This window comes from Spermophilus citellus (assembly GCF_964194105.1).
Source record: "Spermophilus citellus genome assembly, chromosome: 18".
In the NCBI taxonomy this organism is placed as follows: Eukaryota; Metazoa; Chordata; class Mammalia; order Rodentia; family Sciuridae; genus Spermophilus; species Spermophilus citellus.
In genome coordinates this window covers 64092692-64118501 of record NC_138200.1, presented here as the reverse complement: position 1 = coordinate 64118501, position 25810 = coordinate 64092692, and positions in this window count along the sequence as shown.

Below are 25810 nucleotides of genomic sequence, written 5' to 3'. Positions count from 1 at the left end.
TACAACATAACAAAATATATAACCACACTCGGAGCTAACTGTATTTTATCTTTTGTTATTGACAGTATATTTTAGGTTGACTTCATTAGTTGGTCTTCTTATTTTTTTAATATTTATTTTTTAGTTGTAGTTGGACACAATACTTTTATTTTATTTATTTATTTTTATGTGGTGCCAAGGATGGAACCCAGGGCCTCACATGTTCCAGGCAGCGCTCTATCACTGAGTCACAACCCCAGCCTTTGTTGGTCTTCTTCTTGAGGTCAGAGATTCCACCCAATACATTATTAAGGAAATAGCCAGTTCTTTGAAAAACATTAACTCATGGTACTCTTTAAAATGTGTGACATCCTTACACACAAAATCAGAAAGAGAAAAAAACAATGTTATATATTCATATAGTCATTTTTTCATAGCCTTCAAAGTAACATTTCTCATACAACAGAATTAAATACATCATCATAAAGTTTAACTGGTTATTATGAATGTCTCAGAACAACCAGGTTCCTGAATTGCTCATAAAATGATATTTCATCTATCGATTGATTGGCTCTTGCCTCCAAGAAGTCCTATCAAGAAACTTGTTCCTCAAATTACTGATGTAACCAGCAAACTGTCCAGTGCCTCAGTCACTCCTCCACTTGCAGATCACAAATCCTATAGTTGGAACAGCCACATTTATGAATCTATAGACAATTGTGTTTATCTGCCTCTCTTGTCATATGCATCCTCTCTTCGTAACCATTGCCACCCCCACTTTCCTATCTAGTTCCCTGGACAGGCTGTCACCTGGCTCTCTGTCCCCACCAGGGTCTCATCTTGAGAGTTAGTTCTGTCTTCATGTCTTTACTGCTGAGGCAAAACTCCTTCCTGCACAGAAGACCACAACTACAAGCCAGATTTGCAACTTATGAATCTAGCACAAACTTCATTCCAAAACTGTAGGGAGCAGCTGGGGAAGACAGAGGCCCAGAAGAAGTGGCCTTTCTAATTAAACCAGATTCAAGGTAACTAGGGTTTAGTGTCTGCTGCTGAGGCTAAATGTCAAAGCCAAGGAGCCAGCTTGTAGAATGACAAATTCTCCCTGTCAAGAGTGCTGGCAGGGGAGGACAGCACTGGCTGGGAAGAGGCTCTTTCTGTATCTCCACTGTATCACAGCTGTCCTTCCTAGGCTCTAATGACCATCCCCTGCACCGAAGAGAGCAGGTCCTCAGAGAGCAGGTCCTCAGAAATGGACTCTCATTGCCCCAGCTGCACTTGTGAAAAGATTACTAAAAGCACTGACAGAGATGACAATGGGTGTCTGCAAAAGAGGCTTCACCACAAGCCATGGGCTGAGACCTGAGTCAAGTATTCCATCAATTCAGTAAGGTTGACTTGATGACTCTGAAGATCCAGCTTTGCTTCGAATCCATATCAATTATAAAATATATTGACTCAATACTGACTTGAAGGGACTTACAATGAATATTATTTTTAAAACACCTTGCTTCAGTTTTTAGTATAGAAAAACATATTTTGGTGCATAATCTACAAATGAGCATTAATTCTAGCTTTTGGACCATAACTCCTTTTTGATATGGGACCTGTTGGCTTACTTAAGAAAAGTACTCTACCGACTTATGGAGCCATTTCTTTTTTGTCTTTTTTTTATACTGACAACAATCCCATAAAGTAGGGAGAGCAGATATTAATTTTTATTACCCCATCCTATGGATAAAAAACTCAGATTCAGAGAAACCAAGAGACTTGCCTGAAAGCCCAACATGAAGTGAGGGAGTCAGGACCCCATTTGTGCTGACATGGTGGGTAAGGGAAGAAAAATTTCACCAGGGAGTCCAGCTACTGACCATGCTAACCATCAGCACCTCCTCGGAATGGCCTCCCTGGAGGGTCTCTTTAGTCAGGCAGTGCCCTACAGTTTCACTCCTCTTTAGGAAGCCTGGAGCTCTGCCTGCTGCCACACACTTCACTAAGTTCCTATGACTTATTTTCTTTATTGACAGCTGCCAGAAAAGGTCTTCTTCCAACCTCAATGTGCCAGTAACTTTAACTTCCACTGAAAATGATATTTCCACTAAAAATCTTTGGTGGTTTTTGTAGCCAGAAAAAAAAATAGATCTTAATTGAGTATTCTCTGTGATGTGTGTTCATCCATGTACAATGGAAAGGTCTTTTTCTTCTCCCTACCCCCATCCCAGCCTTATCCTTCTTCTGGGGCATTGCTTATAGGAAGGTTGATCACCAGAAGGGGAAATCAGTAATACAACTCACTGTGGAGGAGAAGGAGACAGGGACTCTACTAGCATTATGAGAAACAGTGGCTGTACCATGAAGCAATAGACACAGCAAAATAAGATACATCTATTAAGATCAAAACCCAGCAGCAGCAGCAGCAGGAATCATTTATAGAGTGGAGCCAAATGGAACTAGATGGTTGATAAGCTGCAACAGAAGCCAAGGAAAAGAAGGGGGTCCCTAGGAAGGGGAGAAATGGGATGGGCACAGAGAGCCTATGGATGGGAGGAAAAAGAGAGGGTACAAAGAAGATGCATGAGGGGTGGTCATGCAGTTGGTCCCTAAAGCTAGTTTTGAAGAATCTAAGAAACTTGAATGTCTGAGAGTTTTTAGAAGACATAAGAGGACTTATTACCAAATCTTCTACCTATGACTTCAGTTCAACCTGAAAATAAAGATCATTTTGAATATTCTTTTGGACTTTACTTTATTCCCAAGTACTAGTTGCTTAATAATGGACTGGATTACCATTATCTTCCAAAAATGGGGTCATAGATCCAGTCATGCTTTTACTAACCATCAACCAAAAACCAGGCCCTGTGATGAGAATGTGAAGAGGATTAAGAAACATGAACTTCCCTAGGAAACTCACAGTTCCAGGGCCGCCTCAAGGATAGTGACTACATAGGCAATTTTATGTATCAACTTGACTGAGCTAAGGGATGCCAAGAGAGCTAGTAAAACATAATCACTGGGAATGCCTGTGAGGGAGTTCTAGAGGAGATCAGCATTTGAATCAGTAAACAGTAAAGAAGATCCACTCTCACCCGACAGACAACATCAAATCACCTGAGGGCCTAAGAAGAACAAATGGCTGGAGAAGGGGTAAATTCTCTTTCTCTTTCTGAGCTAAGACAGCCATTTCTACTGGCATTGATAATCATAGGTCCTTGGACCTTTGGACTACAGGACTTATACTAGCAGCCCACCACCCTGGTTCTTGGGCCTCCAGATTCAAACCATCTCTCCTGCTTCTCCAACTTCCAAAAGGTTCATCATGGGACTTCCCAGCCTCCATAATCACATAAGCCAATAATAAATCACCTCTGAGATAGATAGATAGATAGATAGATAGATAGATAGATAGATAGATAGATCTCCATCCTACTGATTCATTTTTCTGGAGAACCCTGACCACTACAATGACCGTTCTGTCATAAATTTTTCAATAAACACATCAAGATTTTACCAAGACAATAGATAGAGATAGCTATTGCAATCAAACCATGAATTAGAAACAAACATGAAACTTGGAGCAAAACCTTTGAGAAAAACAACTTCTGTCCCTTCTGAGTACCAAACAGTATTTAGATAGCATTTTTCACATGCATCGTTTCTTTTGCATCTTTATTCCTATGAATAAGTATGAGTGCATGTGAGATAAGTGCTACTACTATTGTTTTCACAGAAGACTGGAGGTCAGGAAATTTAATAAACTTGAGCTCACTTTGCTTTTGCTTTGTCCTGAACTAACACTAAATAGGGAATAATATCCTGGGCTAACACAATGCACTAGGACCTTCTTGGAGAGAATAGCAGCAAACACTAGGACATAACACCATCTTTGATTTGATTAGTTTGGAGAGTCCTGTGGTGTTCTGGCTTGACATCTGTATGTTCACTCTTTGGCAATGGTCATTCTGGTTACCAATTCAAATTCTTTCATATAAAATATTTTTATTATTTTAAAATAACAAAAATTGCTAATAAAGCACTCAAGTAAATTTTAGAATTTAATGTCACAACTGAATTAAGGATTCTTGAAGAAAACATTAATTGAGAAGATAGAATATGAGACTATTAAATGTTACAGTTTATTATAATGTTTTAATTTATTTGTGTTCAAGTAAATGAAGATAATTCTAGTGCCATGTTTTTTAGAATTAGAATTATTATTTTATTTTTTAAAAACCTAATAATGTTTATTCCTCACAATGTTTCCTGTGGACATACCTTTACTAACTGTTCAATGGCATTCCTTATGGGAGATTTCTGGGATGGATTCCTGGAATCGTTATGGTTTGAAGCACTGTGGAATGTTACAGGAGTTTCTCTTCTGCTAAAGACGCTTTCTAAAAGCATGACTGAGAAAAACATGAACACAAAAGAGATGACAAGATAGTGGAAATGGAGAGGGGGAAAGAGAAGGCAGAAGTAGTCAGGAGAAGAGGAAAGAAGGAAAAAAAAGAGCTCTCTTTGGATTTCACTCTAATCCTGGCCTTTCCCATCCCCACTCCATACATTCATACATGACATATCACACACACACACACAAACACACACACACACACACACACCAAACACACACACAAACACACACACACCAAACACACACACAAACACACACACCTTCTTTGACTATTGTCTCAGCCCCACATATCTTGCAAGGGATATAGAAATTGGCAACATTTTAATGATCCAAAATATTCAAGAACACAAAATTACAGCCATATAATACATTAATTTGCAATTTTTAAGATAAAAATTTTAAAGAGTTTAAGAATGGAATCATTTACAAAAGAAGTTTCATGAAAGATTAATATGTAAGTTTATTTCTGTATTTGGTAATCTGCTATACTTCCTCCTGGCTTTTTTTCCTATGTTTTTATTGGTGCTTTATACTTGTATATAATGGTAGGATTTGTTATTATATATTCATAGATTCACACACTATAGCAACATAATTTGTCCAGTGGCCCCCCCTCCCGCCCTCCTTCTCTCTTCCCCAGGGTCACTTTCTTCTGCTCTCCTCTTTATTTTCATGAGATACTCCCACACACACCTTTGTTTTCTTTTTCCTCTCTAGCTTCCACATATGGGAGAAAACATATGACCCTTGACTTTCTGAGTTTGGCTTATTTGGCTTAACATAATGGTCTCGAGTTTCATCCATTTTCCTGCAAATGACATAGTTTCAGTCTTCTTTATGGTTGACAAAACTCCATTGTGTATGTATACCACATTTTCTTTATCCATTCATCCAGTGATGAACACCTTGGCTGGTTCCATAGTTTGGCTACTGTGAATTGTGCTACCATAAACATGGGTATGCATATGTTGCTATAGTATGATGGCTTTAATTCTTCAGGATAAATACTGAGAAGTGGTACAGTTGGGTTATATGGTGGTTCAATGCCTGGTATTTTTGAGCAATCTTCATACTTATTTCCATAGTAATTGTTCTAATTTACAATCTCACCAACAGTGAAAAGTGTTCCTCTTCATCCTCATCCTCTCCAGCATTTATTATCACTTGATTCTTGATGGCTGCCATTCTAACCAGAGTGAGATAAACTCTCAAAGTAGTTTTCTTTTGTTTTGGTATGGGGGATTGAACCCAGGGGCATTTGACCATTGGGCCACATCTCCAGCCCTTTTTTGTATTTTATTTAGAGACAGGGTCTTGTTGAGTTGTAAGTGCCTTGCTAAGTTGCTGAGACTGGCTTTGAACTCACAATCCTCTACCTCAGCCTCCCGAGTCACTGGGATTACAGGCAAACATCACTGCACCTAGCTCAGTATAGTTTTGAATTACATTTACTTAATTGCTAAAGATGTTTAACTTTTTTATATATTTTTGGCCATTTGTATTTCATCTTTTGAGAATGTCTGTTTAGTTCATTTTCCCATTTATTAATTGAGTTATTTCATTTTTGATGTTGAGTTTTTTAAGTTATTTATCTGTTCTGGATATTAATCCTCTGTCAGAGGAGTAGCTAGCATGGTTCTGGTATAAAAACAGATGCATAGACCAATGGTACACAATAGAAGACACAGAGATACACCCACAAATATATAGTCTAAAAGCATGACTATATAGTCATCTGATCCTTCATAAAGGTGCCAAAAACATATATTGGAGAAAACAAGAGTCTTTTGAACAGATGATGCTTGGGAAACTGGTTATCCATACATAGGAGAATGAGACTAGATCCCTATCTCTCACTCTGAACAAAGTCAACTCAAAATAGATCAAAGACCTGGGAATTAGACCAGACAATATGCAACTTCTAGAAGAAAGCTTAGGGTCAACCCTACAGCATATAGACGTAGGCAAAGACTTTCTCAATAGGACCCCTAAAACTCAGAAAATAATTCCAAGAGTTAATAAATGGAATGGCATAGATTTAAAAGCTCTGCACACAAAGGAAATAATTAAGAATGTGAAGAGAGAACCTACAAAATGATTTTTTAAATAATCAAGACATACTTGTTGAGGGAATGGATAGATAAATGGATGATACACAGAATTGAAAGTTTTACTCATTGAACAGCATGACCCCAACCAGAATTTGCTTTCTGCATGATCATCCTGAACACCCACCCAATCCTTAATCCCTTGGAAATGTGACTGGGATGCCAAAATTTTCTCTGAGGAATATTTTTATGCTTGCCAAGGAAAGTAGCATAGAAAATTTTAAACTGAGGCTGACACATACACATCCATGAGCAGGTAAACATGTGAACTCGTGCACACATCCAGCAACCCACATACCTGGAAGCCACACCTACAACTCCCTCATCCACTGGTGCACAAGAGGAAATTTGAAGTTCGGATTATGGCTCCTACATTCTTGATAGATCCATATTGTATTCCTGGATGAGTTGTCAAGCAGCCTGATAACACTGCTTAAAACTTACAATTGGGCATATGTTTCAATTTAATCTAAGAAATAGCAAGGCTCATTCTGGCCAGCAATATGCTATTTATCTGCTTTCCTTCTTGGTTGTCAGTGTTTCTGAGAAGACTGTGCTACAGGCAAAGCACTCTGATTAGGACATCAACCTGCCTTTGAGCAAGAGCTGCCAACTGCCAGCCTGTGCTAAAGGCTAAATGCCTTTCACCCTGGTGCAGGTGTGGGAAGCCAGCATCGTCAGAAGTGAGGACCAGTATTCAGCAATACCCTCTGTGGCAGACAAATTCAGTCACCCTCTAAATCCTCATTTTCACTCCAAAAGATTAGCTTTGGTTATATTCTTAACATTAAAAAAAAAAGAAAGAAAGAAAAATTCTGTTATTACTTTTCTTGTTTCAAGGTGTATTACATTAAGTATGTGGATATATATAATCATGTTGTGAAGGATTCAGACACCTAAAATTACATCATTTAAAGCATGAATGCTCCCTTTCCCTACTCCTCGGTGGGCAAACTTTATGTCATTTTCCCTAGATTTATTCACAGATATAAACACTTTTTTAATATAAAGGGATCCAGCTCTACAATCAGTTCTGTAGCTTACTCCACTTCGCAACAACATCCCAGAGATCATCCCATGTCTGACACACAGCTTTGCTCCATTCTTTGTGATCACTGTAAGTTATTGCATGGAAATGTCTATGATAATTCACCAATGAGGCTCTTAACTACTGAGAGGCATGTTGCCTCCAATTTCTTATCCCTGTAAGCAATGCTGAAATCAGCTTCCTTGTACATAGATCTTCAGAAAACATGTGCTTGAGAGTTTGGGTGACATCGCCTATAAATGGATTGCTGGATCAAAAGTTTGTGAATTTTAGAATTTGATTAATACCAACAAACTGCCTTCCCAGTAGGCTGAAATGATTCGTGCTTCATCAAGAGTATGTGAGAACGTCTTTCATGCCTTGTTGCAAAGTCTTGATAGTATCAGGATTTTACATGCTTTATATTCTAATAGCATGATTCCATTCTCTATATTCTAATAAATGAGCATTGTTATCTTATTTTAATTGTTATCTTCCTAACTACAACTGTGCATGAGTTTATTTTCACAAATGTTTTGGACATCATTTTTTTCTGCATTTGTGAATTGCCTGATCTTTTTTGTTTCCTGTATATTTTTGAGTTGTCATTTATAACTGATTTGTAGGAACTCATTATTCTATAATAATGTATGTTTGCTTAAAATATCTCAGTCTGTCTGCTCAGAATGACCCTTAATTTCAATGTAAACTTTATTAATTTGCCTTGAATATACTTATTTTTTTATTTTTTACTTGATGACTTCTGTCTTTGTTGTTCAGTAGCATATTAACATTAGGGAGTCTGGGAGAAGGGTATACGAACTCTTTTCTATCTCTGAAACTTCTGTGTAAATTAAAAATCATTTAGAAAGTTTGTACATCTATCTATCTGTATGTGTGAACACACACATACACACACACACACACACACACCACACACACACACACACATTTTTCCTTCTCCCTCCATGACATTTACATTCCATGCCTTCACTATTTACAATGATAAAATTCCAGTTTGTATTTTCTTCAAATGACTTTACATCTATTTTAGTGATGCTGGTACTTTTTTGCATTTAGTTTGTTAATATACCTGGAATTTAATTTCTGTGTGTAAATGAATAAAAAGTGAAATAGTCTAGAATTTCATCTTGATATTTTCCAGGTGAGGAGCCCTTGGTCCCAACATCACTTTTAAAATGCTGTTATTTTCCTACTGGTTGAAGAACTTCCTTCATCATAAGCCACACTGCTATCTTTGACTTAGTCAGTTCCCAGACCCTGTCCCATGTCATTTTTCAGCTTATCTGTGGTACTTCAATACCACACTTGGAACACTGCTAGAGATTCACACAGTTTCTTTCTGACTTCTTTCTTTGCTTATGTATTGTCCCTTTTATACTAACTTTTGGCCCTTTGCTTCATTGGTCTTGTTCCAAACTTAGTTTTTAAGGAAAGCAAGTATTGTTGCAAACTGCCATCTTACCACCCAGAAGTAGATTCCATCTTTCCATTTATTCTTTTATGTCTTTCCATACTGATTACAATTTTAATATTCCTCACTGAGGTATTCACTCATTTCTTACTGTGTTTATTCCTAAGTTGCTGATGGATTTCATTTCTAATAGAAATGAGATTCTTCTTTTCATTATGTTTCCTAGGTGATTATTACTGGTATTATTGATTTTGAATCTGAATCTTTTTTAATTAACATGTAATATTTGTACACATTGATGGAATTATAATTTATACATGTATATAATATGTAATGGTCAATAGCAAAACTAGAATTTCCATCTCCCCAAATGCTGTTTTTTCTATGTGTTGGGAATCCTTGAAGCATGAATCTTTTGTCCAGTCACTTTATGGAACACTCTTTTTAGAGTCAATGTTTCCATTAATTCTTCTCAAGTTTTCTCTGCCATGTTCAGGATATACACAAAGGAATGGTGATTGACGGTTTTCCTTGGATACTTTTATATGAGAAAGAGGCTGGTTTGGGCTGGCCAACAGGCAGGATTTGCTTTAAGATGGACAGGCACCATCACTACCCTAACCATCAAATGCTAAAACAGAGGACTTCAGGCTACTATGCCCACACTGCTTCTCGGCTGGGCTTTGCTCTACTTCACCATTAATTTCAAATTGTAGACTCCCTTCATGACCACAAGATAGCTTCTGGGTCTCTTGGTTTTACTTTTACATGGACAGCAAGGGCTTTTCTCCCCAAAAGTTAAACAAAGGTCCTGGACTTGGCTCTCAGTGGCCAGCACTGGACTGTGCACCAATTCTTAAACTAATCCCTGTAGTTAGGGGGTTGGATAGATAGGTTGGTTTAAATCAGTAAGAGATGAAACCTGTCAGTCTTATTTCCCATAGCCTACCACACTTCAGAGTAGCAAAAAGAGTGTGGCTACAGAGAAGCCCTCTTTTGTGGGTACCTATCAGAGCTCTTCAGCCCTTATAAATGAGTACTTCCCTGGGCTACTGCCTCATCTCCTGGTTTCGGTATTCACATTCATTGGAAAATTCCATTGCTACATAAAGACTGAGGAATCAACTGGCCCCCAAATATATATCCCTTTGATATTCCTTTGTTCCCTTGGATAAGCTGCATCTGGGGTTACAGGATCTCCAGAGTGGACCCCTCACTGCTGCGGTCCTAACCTGTGTATATTTTGGCTCTATTTTCCTCCACCAATGAAGCATATCTGCATGTTTTTTCAAGTATCCCTGATTCAGTCATTCATGTTGCCAGTGTGGTTATAAATTTAACTTATTTTCTCATATCATTTCTTACATTTCGTGAGATGTGGGATGGGAAAGAAGATATCTGAATATGCTCCTTTCCTAACATTTTGATCCAATCTCTTGGAATTTGTAAAACAAACTGAATTGCCCATGTTCTCTCCACCTTTTAAGCAATTATTTTTGTTTCTGTTCAACTCCTTCTGGTCTTTGTTCACATATGTAGATGCATATTGTTCTAATCAAGATGTACTTAAATTTTTGCATTCTTCTTTTCCGTTTAATACATCTTAAACATTTTCCATGTAGTCTTCATAATTACCATTCTGATGGCTGCATAATTGTAAATTTAGTTGATATAGTATCATCTACTTAACTACTCCCCAATTTTTCACTATTACATACAAATGGAAATTAGCATTTTGAAGCATTTACCTTCTCTTCTAATGGATTATGTCCTTAGGATACATATACCCAGGAACAGAGTTACATGTGGAAAAAAACATGAATAATTTTCAAGTTCCAGTGCCATAATGTCATATTACATTTTAAAAAGATTTTATCATTGTGCTTTTCTTTTACCACAATCTTATCAGTATTATCATTTTCATTTTGACTTCATTAATAAGTATATAAAGCTACCTTGTTTTAATGATAGTTCCATTTTTAATTTATTTAAAGAATAGAAAGAGTGAACATTTTCTTAGTTGTTTGCTTTCACTCTTTTATAAATTGTTAAATATCTTACAAATCAAATGAGGAATGAATTTTATTCCTTATATTCAAATGAGTTTTTTAATATAGGGTAAGTATTCATTAAAACCTTCAAAGGAAAGAGCAAATATCTTCCCCAATCTGTTGAGCACAACTTTTAATGATAATTTTGACTTTATCATTATCCAAAAATGTTACATTTTATAGTGGTAAATCTACCAACCTTTTCCTTTGTTTTTTATTTTTCTCTTCAAAATTAAGAGAAATATTCACCATACTAAATTCGTATGGTAAATATTTTAACTCTTTAGATATACAGAGTTGATTTTGGATAGGTCATTGAGTATGGACAGATGCCCCTGAGCTGCTACAGACACTTTTGGAAAAACAGAGTTGAACTTCAGGAGTGTTACAGGGGAAGAAAATCATGGGGTGTCCGATACAGTAGCCACCAGCTGCATGTGGCTATACAACTCTTGAAATGTAAAGAGTCCAAATTGAGATGTGCTAAAAATATAAGACTGACATCAAATTTCAAAGACTAGGTATGAAAAAGGATGTAAAATATCTTATCAATAACCTTATGTTGAGTTAAACAAGGCATACATTTTTTTTTAGTTTTTTAATATGGCTACTAGAAAAGTTAGAGTTGCATACATGGCTTGTGTTTGTGATTCATGTTTCATTTCTATTCAACAGTGCTTCTCTCACAGACACCTAATCTGTCATAGCTCTAGGTAAGAAGGAGAGCTGAGCCCAAAGAACAATGGCAAGTGTTACATCTCTCCTCCTGGAGAGAGTACTTGCTTCATAGTTTTGTGAGAAAAGACTTCCATGGCCCACTGCGGGAGCCCTCTATGTCAAGACTGCAGGTGTGCTAAGCTTTGAGTGAGATCCCAAGTCCATTCACTGTTGAAAACTCCTTGGATCCCCCAAGGGCAAGGGTATAATGATAGGACCAGTCCTGCTCTCAGAACCTATTTCCAGCCCCTATCCTCAAGGAATTTCCTGGAAAACAAACAGGACTAGCGCCACCTTCCTGTTTCCACCATCTAAGCTTCCTCCCACCCTTATATGTCTTCGCACAGTGCTCTCTAACTGTTGTCCTGCTCACCCACAGTCTTGCTCCCTGCCTTCTGGGGTACTGCAGCTCTTGGTTTCTGAAACATGAGCTGGCAATTACACTTTTTTGTTATTAATTATTTCAGGTGACACCAGATTCCAGGGACTTTTCGACACCTGTTCCATCTCCATAACTGCTTTTTCTAATAATAGATACTCTTAGCATATGTGGCTAATAGTGCCCATTCTCTTCTTTGGCCTAAATTATCTAAATTTTATATTAAAGTAATAATAACTGTGTATTCCACCAGTGTTCTCCCCAAAGTATTTTCATTCTAATGAGCTCATCTAAGCCCAAACAGTGTCCAAGTCTAACCTGCCAATTTGATGCATCCTTGTTCCATAATGTGCAATAATCTAGAGACAAAGTAAAGGATTCCAATCGCTGCTCCTCTACAGTGCTCACACCATAAGGCATATTGGCTCAATCACTGAACTATCTGGAACAAAGCTCTCCCTTTGTAGCCTTTGCCAGGCTGTCATTACACAATTGCCTTTTATGCCATTACTAACTTTTCACCACTTTGCATAGGAATATGTATTTGTGTGACAGTAAAAGTGATTAAATAACTAAGTGGACCTTGTAGTAAATGAGTTATTTCTTTGCAGCCATTATGTCTAATTTGCCATAGATTATTCAGTCTGGAGGCTTTTTAGAATCATAAGTAGCCAAGATCATTTTTCACCTCATCATCCCATTATCCATAATGAGAAAATACTTCTGAATGTGAAGATTACTCTTTCCAAAGATCCCTGGTGAACACTCCTATAGACATTAGCGAAATTTATTAACTACATTTCTTTGTAGCAGCAGCAGCATCAGAAATAAGATTCTAAAGGACACCTACCTGGTCCTGCAGGTGACTCTCAAGAGTCAGGTTCCCTTCAGGATGTTCATGGGCCCTTAGGATGATCTTACTCTGACCATCTCAACACCCCTTACTGAACAAGATGTCAATGGGTTTTGGATTCACACACAAAGCTTTGGGGGTGGGGGTGGGGGGAGAAAAACCTGATCTAGTGTAAAAATTCTTAGGAAATGTCAGTGGATCTACCCAGACTCAGTTCAATTCCATAGTTCCAATCACTTCTGAATGTGCTTTACAGTTCAGAGAGGGCTTCACACACATTATCACACTGAACCTCATTTATTTTCAGGTGGGGAAAGGAAGGTTTGATAATAATCAGTGATTTTCCCAATGTCATAGGTGCAGTTAATATAAGAGCCAGAACCCATGCCCATACCCAGGTCTGAATTCAGAAACCAGGGGAAGGGAAATTCAAGGAATAGCTCAAAAGAATAAAATTTAGCATATATTTGATCATTAACAATTTTGCAATTTTGTGTAATCCACTTTGCCAAAATGAGTAGAACCAGATAATACCTAAGATTCCATATTAACTTAATATTCTAAAGACCCTGGAGCTCTAAAGAAAATTCCTAATCTATGTCTGTTCACTCCAGTTCTTGTGCTGGACCCTTGATACTGTTCGCAAAATGTATTAGGTTCTTCCTGTTTCTGCTCCATTTTCTCCTAGTATCTAACAAGACCACAGGACCTCCAGTTGCCCCAACTCAAAGCAAAAGGTTCTGTTCACACTTAAGAGTTTGCAAGAGAAAAAGTGAGGAAGCAGAGCTTTTCCTCTGCTTAGGAATCCCCAGAACCTGTGATTAAAGAGTGAAGCCAGGTTCATCCTCCCTTATTGCATAAGTTGTATTTTAAATAGATTGAAAGTTATTTTGTTGATAATCTTTATGTTATAGCTTTAATAAATTACAGAGCTTTCTAGAAATATTAGCAGAGTGGAAAGTTTATGTTCTATTTTGGAAAATAAGCTCAAGAATGTCAGTCCTGCATCAGATGATACAGGATATAACCTGAGTATATCATGTGTGTTGAAAAATGAATGCTCGGGTCAAGATAGATGTCTGTCCTTGGTTGATTCAAACATGATAAATTTATCTTTATAGAGCTAAAAATGTCTTTTTCTTAAGTTATCTCCACTGAATTCTAGCCAATAATTCATGAAATTGCTTGCCCACACCACCCCCAGGAAAGATTCTATATCACCTTCGGTAAAACTCATGAAAAAATTTAGGTGGTAGATAAAAACCAGTTACAACATTCCTCTCCTCTTCTCTTCTCTTCTCTTCTCTTCTCTTCTCTTCTCTTCTCTTCTCTTCTTCTCTCTCTCTCTCTCTCTCTCTCTCTCTCTCTCTCTCTCTCTCTCTCACACACACACACATACACACACACACACCCCTTAGCTAATGGAAATTTTAGCAATGTGTCTTGAATGTAATATAAAAGTGAAACAAATGGCTTTGCAGTAAGTATTCTGCATTTGTTTGTTTTGTGTCCTTTCTTTGGTAGAACTAGAGGGGCAAGCAGAACCTGAAATATGCTCTGGATTCTGAGCTGAATTTAGATACCATTCCAGACTGAAATTAGCATGAATAATTTTAATTAGATCCATAAAAATGAATGTAATCCAGAACTTGAAGGAAATTTTTTGAGTAATCATTTGATATGGTCCTATGCCTCCAAGCAGAACTAAATTCAAAGAGATTCATCTCTCTAAAAGAAAGAAGTATGTCTTCTGTCCTTAGGGACAGGACATGGCTGTTCTTATTGCTAATAATGTAATGTGTGGAGAGTCAATATACTTCATAATGCATACTGGACTTTCATTTATAAGACACAGGTTCTGCCCCAGAGTATTTTTGCTAACTGGCTATAATGTCTTAGCAAAATCATTTAACCTTTATGAGCCTCATTTTCTTCATTTATAAACGAAAGGCAAAAAAAAAAAAATCTCCTAATGAATTAATACAGCTAGAACTTCAGTGGCTGATAACATCACACACACACACACACACACACACAGAGAGAGAGAGAGAGAGAGAGAGAGAGAGAGAGAGAGAGAGAATATCTAGATATGAATAATCAAGGGAAAAATGAACTTGATTCCAATAAAAACCTCAAGATTTAACTACCAATTTACAGGACAGAGGACCAAATTAAACCACATCACAGGAATGCAATTAGCAAAGCTCAGACTGTGGGAAACAATAAGATAGACACCCTGTGTCCTTGACAACAATAACAGAATAAACAGGAGATTAAAAAAAGAAGTGAGAAGGGTTGGGTTTGTGACTCAGTGGTAGAGCACTCACCTACCACATGCTGGGTTCAATCCTCAGCACCATATAAACATAAATAAATAAAATAAAGGTCTTGTGTCCCACTATGACTAAAAAGAAAAATTGTTTAAAAAAAAAAAAAAGAAGGGAGAAACTGGATCAAAAGACACTTAAGGGATATACTGACATTAGGTGGTATAAATCTGATTGGGATCCTATTTCATATAAACAATTATGGAGAAAACAATTGAGGGGCCTTGGGTTTTCACTCAAGAATATGTAGAGCTGGACAGAACACTGCTTTCACACTTATACCAACAACAAAAAAAAAAAGGCCAAGCATCTGCCAAATCATGTTTGTTAAAACCCATTGGAGAACTGAGACCTGAGATCAATCAATTGGTCTAAAACACAAAGAGAGACAGATATCTTTGCGGAGAGAAGAGGTGTGATCGCCAGCCTACCTGGGGTAGATGCAACTAGATAGATGGTCACCAGTAACAATGGTTCTTCTAGACTAGTTCGCAAAATAATAGCAAATCAATTAAGACTAATATAAAAAAGGATAATACCTCACCGTGGAGTGGGACTATCGCAGGAATGCTGGTTCAACATTTGAAAGTCAGTTAATATAATTTACAATGTGGATAGAAAAATAAAGAAGAAAGATTATATGTAATGATAGAAAACTGAAGTTTTTCTCATTGAGCTCATTTCTATCCAATATTACACTGTATGGATCATATTGAATGCATCCAAGCCAATGCAATAAAACAAGAAACAAAGATAGAAAACTGATGATTTGGAGAAAAAGAAAAAACAGTTGATATTTTCGGATCTATAGCAACAAAAAATAGCTTACAGAACTAGTATGCGTTTTTAGCAAATGTATAGCCTAAAAATCAAAATATGACTAGAAATGAAAAGTTAGAATTCAAATTTTTAAAAAAAACTATCATTTCCAGTAGCATTCCTAAAATGAAATGCTTAGGTATACATCTAAAGGAATGTATTCAGAATCTATACAGTGAAACTTACAAAGAAAGAAACCAAAGAAGACCCAAAAATCATGGTTCATGGATTAGAAGTCTGAGTACTGTTAGGATATTGATTCTTCCCCTGTGATCTATAGATTTAACACAACATCAGGGCTTTGCAGTAATACTCCACACTGATTTTGTAATTCCTCTGTAAGCCTAAAATTATCTCAAATAAAAAAAATGCCTTAAATTGTAAGATAATTGGGACAATGTAATATTTTATCATCTTAAGGAATTATTAATTTGTTTTTAGGGGAGATGAAGGTGATGGGATTATTATGTCTTAAAATCCTTATCTCTTACAGTCATACATTTATGACTAGATTGCAGTTGACCATAGCATTACTTGTATAGGCAAGAATCATGGATGCTACATTACTTAGTGAAAGTATGAGAAACAAGGTACTTGTCACAAAACATCTCCCCTCAAGCTACTTACTAAATATAAAGAGAATGACAATAACTTCATAGTGAAGGGGCATAGCAAACATTACCTGACCAAGTACTTCCTGATATGATTCACTGAGGACACAGTACAGATTCTGTATATTCCTGCCAAAAATGCATACCCTGAATCTTCATCATGCAGAAGCACTACACAAAGCCACCCAAGGGACACAGTACAATGGCTATACTCTTCAACAAATGTGGAGATTATGAAAGATAAAAACAGACTTAATCATTAAAAGAGACTAATAATTGAAGTTCTAAATATGACCTGTGATCTTGGATCAGAAAAAAAAAAAACTCTTCACAGTAAAAGACATTCATGGGACAACTGGCAACACTTAAATAGATTTCTAGATTGAATAATAGTGTTGTGACATTTTTAATTTCCTGATTTTTACCACTGTACTATAAAAATGACCTTGTTTTTAAGGCTCATACAAGAAAAGTATTTGGGTATAAAGAGATATTTGCAATTTACACTCAAATAGTTCAGAGAGAAAAATTATGTGTGTGTGTGTGTGTGTGTGTGTGTATACACACACACATATATTGCTATATATACATATATATATGCCATATATACATATATGGAGAAATTATATTAAGATACAACATTCATGTATATTTTATATGTTTATAATACATTATATTTATATATCTGTTTAGAGAGAGAAAATGATAAAGCAAATGTGTTAAAATGCTAACACAGGAAACTTATGTAAGAGGTGCACAGGAATTTTTACAGAAATTTTATTCACATCTTTTCTAAAAGTCTAAAATTATCTCAAAATATAGAGTTTTTTAAAAGTAAGAAAAAAAGAGGTAATGATAATATTTTGAGTTCACAGCCTCCCCAATTTCCACCCAGTCTCTGCCTATACCAGAAACCAATCCATCCCATGAGTCAGTCATTCATTAGGTCCTCCGAGCCCCTGTTCAGTTTCCTTTTGCTGCTGCAAAAGGAATATCACCCCACGCTTGGTGACTTGAAGCACTATAAACATACCATCCTGAGGCTCTGAAGGTCAGGAGTCCAAAATGGATCTTCCCAGGCTCAGGTCAAGGCTTGGGCAGGGCTGCCTCTGTGCAGGTTCTGGGCCAGTCTGCCCTACCTTTTCCAGCTTCTGAAGACTGCCTGCACTGCTAGGCTCATGGCCTGGTCCTCCATCCTCAAAGCCAATGGCACAGCATCTGACTTCCTCTTCTGCCTCCCTTTAAAGGGCACTTATTATTAAATTAGGCCCACGGGGGTACTACAGGATAGTCACCCATAAGGTCAGCTGATAAGCAACCTGAATTTCTTCTTCAACCTAAACTCTTCCTTGCCATGTAACCTAACATTCTTCGCCTCTAAGGATCAGGATGTGGACACTCTAGGGATTGGCAGGAATGCCTAGAAAGAATGCTCTGTACCCAAGCCCTTATAGTTAATCAGGTCTCTGGACTACAATTTCCAGAAACATATCCCTATTAGTTGGAAATAGTGATCATCCCATGTGTAACTTCCCTAACTCAGCCATCCCCAGTAAGCTCACTGATTTCATGTCAGTTCTGTTTGCATGTTTGGTCTTCATCCCTTCTGTCTTTGTTATTATCATTATCTAACTGAACCTAAAAACTGGAAGGCTGATGCAGACAAATAAAACAAATGTTGCTGATAAGAAAACTCTTCCTGGGCTGGGGATGTGGCTCAAGTGGTAGCGCACTCGCCTGGCACGTGTGCAGCCTGGGTTCAATCCTCAGCACCACATACAAACACAGATGTTGTGTCCGCCGATAACTAAAAAATAAATATTAAAAAATTCTCTCTCTCTCTCTCTCTCTCTCTCTCTCTCTCTCTCTCCCTCTCTCTTTAAAAGAAAAAGAAAACTCTTCCTAATGTTTGACTTTAATTGCTTTTGTTGAGATGTAATCATATTTTTTCTGTCTTCACCATGATAGTAACAGAAAACAACTAGTAAATACCCACCTTATAAAAAACCTTTTGAATTTAGAGTCTGTCTTATCATTCCCCCCAAATGCTAGATAACACATCAACCAATCAGCCAAACTGCAATAAAGACCCATCAAGTTGGTTTTGAAGTGATGGAGTGACACAGTCAAGCCCTGAGATAAAGAACCATCCACAAATGTGACCTGTGTGGTGCCTCCAGCTTTTCTCCCTCGGCTGACTCTCCCTTTTCCAGTCCTTGTTTATTTCCCAGAGTTCTCACAGTTGAGGTTACCCTCCCTTGGATCTGGCCCAAATCCTTCCTAAATGTCCCATGGAAGTTCATCTTGGACCTGCAGCTTTTCCTTTAACAACTAGGAAAATCATGTGCTTCTTTAAAGACCCCTCACGGATCCTCTTCTCTCCCCCAAGAACAACTAGTTATTCTCTTCTGGGCTGGAACTAGGTGTACTCGGAGCTCCAGCCTCTAACACAGGGCTTGACTTGAGGATTGAAATTGCCTACATTGCATCAGTTTTTAGTTCAAGTCTGGTTATGGACTATGAATTCCAAGAAAGCAGCTGTTGTATTTCATATTTTATTTCCTATTAAATGAGTCTTCATGGACTCATTCCTACATCTCTGACTACTCCATCTTAATATCAGATAGTTCTTTACCTTAGAGAATTCTGACTCAGTGTTGGAATTCCTTCTCACCTCTCCTTGGTCCTCTTTCTTAGTGTATATCCCTCTCCCTAGGTAATTTCATCCACACCATCCATTTCAATGTCTACTTTAATGCAAATTACTCCCAAAATGTATTCCCCACCCAGAACCCTCCTTTGAGATTAGACTTAAGGATTTATCATAGGTTAGACCCAAGGATCTATGCCTCTTGAATGTCTTAAAAGTACACTAACACATCATGTTCAAAATAAACCTCAGAAACTCTCTCTCTCTGGTAAGAGAGCTTTTGGGTACTTTCCTAGCATCCATTTCTGTGTTTCTACCAGCAGCAGTGTCCTACTTTCCTTTAAGGACTTCATCTCTCCCATTCTTGGCCAAATCTGGTCTCAATCAGGTTTACCTCATCCTCATCCACAACTCCAACCTGTCTGTGCACATCATCCAGTCAGAACAATAATGAGTCACAGTAATGTGCTGGCTGGGGCTCCTAGGAAGAGAAGCCTTCTGTTTCCTCTAAACATGGTGGTTTGAGAATGTGATCATCTTGCTTCCATAAGTGGCTGAAATTACCCAAAGGAAGCAGAGCTGAGAGACTGACTTTGTCACATCATTTGACCCTTGGACAAGTCATACCTAAAGCCAATTGACTTTTTTTCCAGTGTCATTAGTCAACTAATTCTTCCTTTGATTAATGCAGTTTGTGTTGGGTTTTCTATCTTCAATCATAAAGAGCTTTAGCTAAAGGATGGAGTTGTGGATCAGTGGTAAAGCACTTGCCAAGTATGTATGAGGCACTGTGTTTGATTCTCAGCACCTCATAAAAATATACATAAATAAAATAAAGTCATTGTGTCCATCTACAACTAAAAAAAAAGTTTAAAAAAAAAAAACAAAAAACAGAACTTCAGCTGAAACTCCCTGCCCAATATTTGGTCTTCCAGAGTTTTCAACTCAATGAAATACATCATCATCCCTCCAGCTAAAAATTCAGATATTTAGGAGTCATTCCTTCTCCCTTACTCTCCATATCCAATTTATCACCAGATCCTATTAATTAGAAGCCCTAAATATTCCTTAGATATGTATATTTCTCTTATCTTTATTGGTCCCACTCTATCCTGACTGGCTTACTGTTTGCCTGGACTAGTAAAGCCCATTCATTAACTATTCTACCCTTACCTGCCATTGTCTTCTCCAAACCATTCTCCACACTGAATCCAAAATTGTGTTTGTTAAAAACAATCATTCTGCACTTCTTTTAAGATAAAGGCAAAACTCTTTTACATGGTGTCTCTGCCTGGCTTCCCCTGAAACAGCACAACACAATCTTGCCTATACACAGTGTTAATTTGGTAACTGACCCTCGGGAGCCAGAGTCATGGGTTAGGGAAAGTGAGTAAAACAGAGAATGAGGGAATGAATAAGCAAGTTGACCACCATCATGAACAACTGTGATCAAACCTGTGAGGAACTTCCAAGAGACCCTGGGGAATGTACCTCGAAATGCCCACCAGGGACATCCATTGACTTTCATGCATCAGCAGTGCAGAGTTGCCCCATGGAAACTAATTCCCTGGCACTTCTGGGTTGTTCACACATGGCTGCCAGTGGTCTTCTACTAGGGCTGCAGGCCTAGGCACCAGAGAAGCCCCAGGTGCACCTGGGTGAGGTCAACAGAGTTGGTGGGAGCCAACATGGCCCTGTTCACCACAGCCCGGCTAGAATTAATGAGAACAATGTACCTGCACTGTCTGGCCTCTGCCTACCTCTCCGCATTCCTCTGGCTCCCCAACTTCACTCACACTAGTCCTACACAACCTGGATGCCTCACATCCCCACCTACCCCAGGGATTTTTGAGCATGTTGTTACTTCTGCCTGGCATGCTCTTTACTCCCTTTTCATTCATCAGAACTCAACTTGAGCATCACTTCCTGTGGGAAGTTTTTCTTGTCCAATCACCCCATAACGGGCACTGACAGCAGTATGTACTCCCTCTTTGAAGCACATATGAACTGTGACTATTCAACTGTGTGGTCACATGAGGTCATCTGACTCCTCCTGGACAATCAGTAACACAAAATCCCCTGCAGTAGCACAATATTTGGCACATGCCAGGCATTCAGTAAGTCCTTGTTGGAAGGGTAAGCAAATTTATCTTTCTATTCCTATAAATATTTGGAATATATAGGTGCTTAAATATTTTAACATAACTAAGAAGCAGAAAAATTTCATTTAGCTTGTGCTGAATTGTATTCTATTCCTTAAATTGCTATGGTGAGGCTTCTCTTATAGGAAGCCCTGGGACAGACACTGTTATTCTTTTCTTTTTTATGTGTAATACCTGTAAACATAAACTGAATTTCTCCAGAAAGAATAGTTGATAAACAGAAAAAAAGAGAAATCACCAGTGTAGACAAGAAAACTTCATTATGAACTAAGACAGGGATGTTATCTAAAACAAATGGGTACAGGTTATTGACCACAGGAAGAGTAAAAATTCATAGGTATGTGAACAAAAACTCCCAGAATCACTCTGAGCTCTCCTTTTCAGCCAGCACCATCAATTATGATTATTAAGTGCCTGCTCAGCTGCTGTACAGTGGAAGAGGCAGGGAGGTTTGGTAGCTAGGCAACAGGCTAAAAACTCAAAGGGTAGGAGTTGTGATTCTGGCTCCTCCATAAAAGTGATAAGTGGCCTTGGGTAAACTCTCCTGCCTTGTTTTCTTCTTCTGAAAAATAGAATCACCAGTCTACCTTTCTGTACTGAGGCAGAAAGAACAGTATACTGCAATTGTAGAAATATGAGCTTATGGGGCCTGGGGAGTAACAAGTGCATCAGGGAACCAGCCTTCCACTCAAAATACTACATTTTTACCAACAGTTTGAGCCTAGTATTCTGTGCCTCAGTTTATCCATCTACAATGATTTATAGCTAATGGTCAGGTCCTAACTTAAATTATAAACTTAAAGGATGGTCTTTACCTTTAAAGGATTTGGTGTGTGGGGGAATCCTTGGTAGAGGAGCCTCTGTTCCAAAGTATGCTCACCCTTGCTATCTGCCTTGTCCAAGCCTCACCAGTACTTTGTCTGTGCCACTTTTGAAATCTAGATTGTCTTGTGGTTTATTAATTTGAACATCTGCCTGGCCTATGAGGTTCAAAAGAGCCAGACTCTCTCTCTCTCTCTCTCTCTCTCTCTCTCTCTCTCTATATATATATATATATATATATATATATATATATATATATATATATATATATGATCAGATAGTTTATTATGCAGAATGGTATTCAACAGATGCTTATTGGAAGAATTAATTTTAAAAATGAGTGAATGAATGAACAGGAAAGAATGAACCAACTGACTTTCCTGAACATCAACAGGCACTTGCTTATCTTCCCACTTGGTTTCTATTTTCCTCAAATTATGACTCTTGTGGACTTTGCATGAAGGCAATCACAAGGCACAAAGGAGTCTGGAAAGCCAGGAGGGAGGTAGGGGCTTCAAGTATAGAGGGAGATCAGGAAGCAAAAAATGGAGGAGTGGAATTTCTTACAGAGACCAGGGAAATCCTATTGAGAAAAGAGCTGGGATGAAGAGTAGAACAGGAGCAGGCAATAGAGGAGAACTGTGAGAGCCTGAGTAGGGTAGGCAGTGACCCAGAACTTGTAGACACACCTGGGGCAGGGTGAAAGGGATACTGGTGCACAGCAGAGTGAGGATAGGAGAACTCACTCTTTTATTTCTTTTCCAGACTATTTTTTCCACATGGAGTAAAAAAATTAATTTGGGCAAAAATAAACTAGTGGACATGAATTTTCACAGAAGCAATGTTCACAGTAGTAAAAAAGCAGAAGCAGCAGCCTTAATGTCCATCAGTGTATGAATGAACAACACGATGTGGTCTATTTATATAGTGGAATATTTTCAGCCATAGAGAGGAATGAAATTCTGACACATGTTACAACATGGGTGAATCTCAAAACATCATTCTTAGTGAAAGAAATCAGTCACCAATAGTGAGATATGATATGATTCCATGAGAAACATCCAGAATATGTAAATGCATAGACCTAGACGGCAGACAGATATTACCAGGGATTAGGGAGACTAGGAGGGCAGTGAAGGGTAACTGTAGGGGGTTTCCTTTTATGGTGGTGGAACTTCTTTGGAACTAGACAGAGATAGGGTCCCACAGCATTACAAATGCACTACATGCCACTGAACTGCACTCTTTAAAATGGTTAGTGGTTAATGCTATGTGGATTTTACCTCAACTTTAAACAACAAGCTAGCAGGAAATACATCCATCTTGACAAACCCCATTACTGGAGCCTCCCTCCACTTTAGAGAACTAGAAGCTGCAGATAAAATGAACAAGGGCCTCAGCCAGCTTGAGGCCAAGAGCAGAGGACACATCCCTCCTGACTCTGAGGAAGAAAGCCATCCCTCATGGCTCCTGCATCTCCCTCAGCTCCCTCCTTCCCTCTCACAGGATCCAGGAAGGCAGAGAATGGCTCTCTCCTGCTTGTGCCTGTTCCCAACACCCAGCATAGTGTCTGATATGAAGGAACTGCTGGATACCCTCCAGCCCATTCTCCACACCATGGCAGACAATCTCTTCAAAGGCAGAACCATTCCCCTCAAAGAGGGGAGGACCTCTCCTTCTGCTTTAGTCCCCAATGGCTTCACATTGCTCCTAGAGTAAAGGCCAGACTTCTTGTCCAGAATCATAAGGCTGAGCATAACCTGGCTCCTCCCTGACTCACTTTCTGCCAAGGCCCCCACACACTCTTCTGACACATGGCCTTGGCATGTGCCACCCCTTCTCACTTCAGCCTAGTTAGCACTACTCAGTCTTCAGAGACTGCTCCTCACATCTGCTCTGGCCTTGATTTTACAACAGAGCTCTCAGGGCACCTTTCCAGCTACCTAGGTGTGGCCATGACTAAGTTCTGGCCTAGCAACAAAGAGGTGTCCAGCTTCCAGACTGCCTCCTGAGAGCTGCTATCTCCACTCCTGACTCAAAATGGCTCTCACAGAAGTAGCCTGGGAGTCAATGCTGAGGAGAGCAGAACTGCCCACTCAACCTGTTCACCTCTGGATTGCCATATGGGAAAGAAAGAACTTATACCTTATTGAAGCCACAGCAATTTAGCACATTTGTTCAAGAAGTTTAGCTTGTATCCCAACTAGTCTACACCCTATCTCAACTGAATCATAACAGAGCCTTTTTTTAATCTAATGTGACTAGTCCAAATCTCCTTATTATATATGTTCTCAAATCACCATACTACTCTTATTGCATGTACATTAACTGTGTATGAGACAAAGGCAGAGACAGAGAGAAAAGAGAGAAGATTTTTAATTTTGACCTTCTCTCCTAGATTATAAGACCCTCAAAAGCAGAGGTCAATCACATCTGCCTAATTGACCAAACAAGCCCCAGGCCAGTATCCAGTGTTACTAAATTATGTTACTTAACATATATATTGTTTAAATAATATCACCTCTTTAAATGAGGTCAAGATGGTGTATAACTAGCCTTGAAGAAAAAAATAATTCTGTTGAATGGCTTTGGAGAAAACAGCATTGATCTGTGCTCTCCTGTGAGGATAAGCCCATGTGAGGTCACCAATAGCCATTAAATGTGATGACACTTTGATTGATTCTCTTTCATTACTTTTACTATTATTTAGAACAGTCCCAAATAATATAGTTATAGCCCAGCAGCATTCCTCCCTCCAAATGTAACTGTCATTCCTGTAGAGTAAGTTTCAGAAATGTTTATATATTATCAAAATTAAGTTTCAAAATGAACTACAGTATCTGGGAAAGGAGGATAATAATATTTCACAGAAACTAATTGGAAACTTGTTTTGAAATAAAGTAGTTATTATTTCCATCATGGAGAGATGAAAGTACAGAGATTTCCTTTTATCTCACCCAGCCTCATATCTTACATTATTTATTCAAACTGAAATTAAAACCTGGCCAAATCCTACTGAGGCATTGCATATCAGTGAGAGATTATTCTTCTGGAAATGAACTTTTGTTCACAAATTTCATTATGTAGTTACAAATGACTATTATTAAAATGTAACATATAAAACTAAACTGTCTTTTTTTTCTGGCCATGCATAAAGTTCACTTTTCAATGCACTATTTATTTCCTCTGGACTTAGCTTTATGTTCTTCCTCTGCTCATTGACAAAGCATCCAGACAATTTCACAAAACCCACTGCACTGTCCTGTTGACCTCCTGGTCATCATGCTCCTAGGCTCGGGGACCCCCTTAGTGCCCTTTTCATTACCCTATTTCTTGCTTTCCAAGGAACAAATAGCAAGGAATGTTCCCAACCTGGTGACCTTGACAACACCAAGACCATTTTCACTTTTTCTAGACTTAAACCTCAGGCAGAGATACTACCTGCGAAAAGTGCCTGGAGTA